General features: G+C 36.6%; 1 long non-coding RNA gene across 1 annotated transcript in view; it reads left to right on the top strand.

The window, feature by feature from the left end:
* Positions 1–3,731, top strand: part of LOC111746395 — a 19,427-nt gene extending 15,696 nt beyond the window's left edge. The window contains exon 3 of the long non-coding RNA XR_002783084.1: positions 3,368–3,731. This is a non-coding gene — a long non-coding RNA (uncharacterized LOC111746395). The remainder of the gene's footprint in view (positions 1–3,367) is intronic.
* Positions 3,732–3,741: the final 10 nt, after the last annotated feature.

Genomic DNA, 3,741 nt, shown 5'->3' with positions numbered 1-3,741 from the left:
CTGACTCCCTCTCAGAGGTCTTCTGTTCATTGTTGCAAGATGATTGCACGAACCACATTATCTAGTATTTAGCATCAACTGAAAGACTGGGCCTGCCTCTCTGTCAGAAGTCTCAGTAGTCTCATTTGACTGGCTATGAGTGAGTCACATGTCTATCCTTTGGCCTATCATCGTTAGCAGGAAAATGCAGCCTGCTCACTGGCTTAGGCCTAGTTCCCATCATCCAGCTCTGGAGCTCTGGGAGTAGAATTAACTTGACTAAAACCATGTGGAAGGAGTCAGTGGCTCCTCTGAGGAATACTGGCTGTGAAGCTACTGAAAGATGAAATATCCTAGAGCAACAGCCCAAAATAGCAATATCTGATACATGCATGACCCACCTGCCCACAATCAGCTTAGGGCCTCCCTTTGAATAACTAGGGTCTCTCTGATGTTTTGAAATGATTGCATGTACATATCTGCCCAATTGAATCTGTTGACAGAGGCCATTCTCTTACACATTTACAGTTTAGAGTGGGAAGGCTTATTTTTATGAAGACTCTACAATGGTCTGCAGGTGCCAGAGATTTTCTATATTTTGATGGTCGTGGTTATATGGGTGTATACATATGTGTAAAATTATCAAGCTGTACATTTAAGGAGTGTCTATTTTACTGTATACATGTTATTACACTTTAGTTAATTTTAATTTTCTATAATATGACCAGCAAATGTCCATGTGATTTTTAGTGCAATAGTCAAGCCTATTATTTTCGGTCTGCCTTTGTATTGTCTTATTCACCTAGAGGTGAAGACGGCCCAGCTGAGGTACCCAGGGTAGGGAAACCTAAAGTGCATTTGAGGTCAAGTCCTACTTGGTATTAAAATGGGTTTATTTGCCTAAAGTCTCTTCTGAGGCATATATATCCCTCAGAAACTCAGTACATTGATGTAAGAAATATTTAGAGACTAAGGATAAACAGAAAGACGGTGTTTATAATTTAGGCTTCTAAACATTTCTCTAAGTTTTTCAGGTGAACATATTTACAGCAGAAAGACAGTTTACCTTCTATCATAAGTAGAGCTAATTCCTATTAGTCCTCAGTGAAACAACCACATTTGATGTTTTTTTAGTGTGGATTATAATGGTCTTGGAAGATCTATGTTTGAGTCCTACCTCATCTTTTACCAGTTCTGTGACTTTGAGAAAGTCAGTTAACTATGCTTGAGTTTCAGTTCCACATCCGTAAAATAAAATGATGATAATAAGTGAGATTCCCCTCTTTCAGGGCTACTCTGAGAAAGAGATGACACACACAAAAGGTCTTTGTGATATGTTTAAGTTTCATTATTATTCTGGTCTCCACGGCCTTCAACAAGATTAATCACATTTTTTAGCATTTTATTTTATTTAATTATTAGTTTCAAGTGCACAATACATTGGTTAGACATATAGAGAGAGTGATCCCCCTGATTACTCTATCACTCCTCTGGCTCTACACATAGCCTTTATATTAACGCTGACTGCATTCCCTATACTGTGCTCCCCATCCCCATGATCATCTATCGACTACTAATCTATACTTTTTTTAACCCTTCACCCCTTTCACCCAGCCCTCCAACACCCCTCACCACTGGCCATCATCACCAGATTGTCCTCTATTTTTGTGAGGCTGTTTGTTCTTTTTGTTCCTTAGATTCCACATATAAGTGAAATCATATGGTATTTACGGTTTTCTGTCTGACATATTTTGCTCAGCATAATAACCTCTAGGTCTATCCTGTCATTGCAAATGGTAGGATTTCATTTTTTTATGGCTGACTAATATTCCATTGTATATATAAACCATAATTTCTTTATCCAATCATCTGTTGATGGGCATTTAAGTTGTTTCCATATCTTGGCTGTTGTGAATAGTGCTGCCATGAACATAGGGATGCACAGATATTTACAAATTATTGTTTTGCTTTTCTTTGGATGAATACCCAGAAGTATAGCTGCTGGGTCAAAAGGTAGATCCAGTTTTAACTTTTTGAGGAAACTCCAGACTGTTTTCCATAATGGTTGTACCAATTTGCAATCCCACCAGCAGTGTGGGAGGGTTCTCTCTTCTTCACATCCTCACCAACACTTGTTTTCTGATTTATTGATGATAGCCATTCTGATAGGTTTGAGGTGATGTCTCATTGTGGTTTTAATTTGAATTTCCCTGATGATTAGTGACCTTGAGCATCTTTTCATACGTCTATCTGTATGTTCTCTTTGGAGAAATATCTGTTCATGCCTATCTGTATGTTCTCTTTGGAGAAGTATCTATTCAAGTTTTCTGTCCATTTTTAAATTGGATTGTTTGTTTTTTGTTGTTGTTGAATTGTATGAGTTCTTTATATATTCTGGATATCAACCTGTTATCAGATATAACATAAGTGAATATCTTCTCCCATTCAGTTGGTTGTCTTTTTGTTTCATTGATGGTTTCCTTTGCTGCGCAAAACCTTTTTAGTTTAATGTAGTTCCATTTGTTCACTTTTTTCTTTTGTTTCCGTTGCCCAAGGAGATATATCCAAAAATAAATTACTAGTTTCAGTATCAGAGAGTTTACTACTTATGTTTTCTTATAGAAGTTTTATAGTCTCAGATCTTATATTTAAGTCTTTAATCCATTTCGAGTCTATTCTTGTATGTGGTATAAGAAGGTAGTCCAGTTTCATTATTTTTTCATGTAAGATAAATCACATTTTTTTTTCAGTGCCGCTTTTGAACTTATCTTCTTAGGTACTACACCAAATGGATTTTTCTCTTTATTATTATTTCCAAGACCAAATGATTCCTAGGAGCTGGTCCAGCAGGCTCTTCCATTTGCCAGTATATCAGAACACCTTGCCTGAATTTTAGTTTACATTTTTCAGATATTGTACCCATGTTACTTCTTCTTGTCTTTCTGGATCCTTTGCGATTTAATCTTCTAATTCAGTCTCCTTACTATATTATTGTTCATTGAAATCTCATTCTCAACTGTGGCCAACTGAGCAAGGACAGAATTTCTTGATTTTTCTTCATTTGTTTCAGTTGTTGTGTACTTCTTTAGCTCTACAAGTAAGATGAATAAGAAATAATTATTGATGATACAGAAAAAATACAATTTTATTTTTGAAAGGTGGGATTATTCTTTCATAAGGAAAGCCTACTGTTTTTCATAAGCTACTTGAGAGAATGACAAGAGGAGAGATTTTATAAGGCTTGTAGGAAAATTTGAGAAATTAGCTAATTTCCTTAGGTCTATGTATAGAGTATAGGTATATAGAGTGACAGAGTATACAGTATATGCCAGGTAGAAGGCACTGTTTTAGGTACTTATATTATCTTCTTTAATCTTCATACCCATAGCCTGGGAATTACCAGTATGCAGTGTTTCTGAGATCAGATTCCTGTATGGGTTTGGATCAGATAAAACCTTTGAAGTTGGAAGTTCATGAGGCTAAACCTGTACCAGAAAATCATCCACAGTGGGACGCAGCAATAGAGGGGGATGAAGACCAGGAAGACAGCGAGGGATTTGAAGATAGCTTTGAGGAAGAGGAAGAAGAGGAGGAAGATGATGACTAAGCAGTACTACAAATGGACCACAATATTTACACATATTTGCAAATTTTTGCTGTTTTGGAAGTGTATAATAAACCAGAAACAGTGTAGAACTGATGTTGAGGGAGGCGTTAGTTCTTTACTAGAATTGGGTGCACAATATAACTAGGCAATGCTGG

The sequence above is a fragment of the Pteropus vampyrus genome, unplaced genomic scaffold, assembly GCF_000151845.1.
Source record: "Pteropus vampyrus isolate Shadow unplaced genomic scaffold, Pvam_2.0 Scaffold186, whole genome shotgun sequence".
In the NCBI taxonomy this organism is placed as follows: domain Eukaryota; kingdom Metazoa; phylum Chordata; class Mammalia; order Chiroptera; family Pteropodidae; genus Pteropus; species Pteropus vampyrus.
Note: the sequence above shows the minus strand (reverse complement) of the source record. Positions and strands in the feature narration are given on the sequence as shown.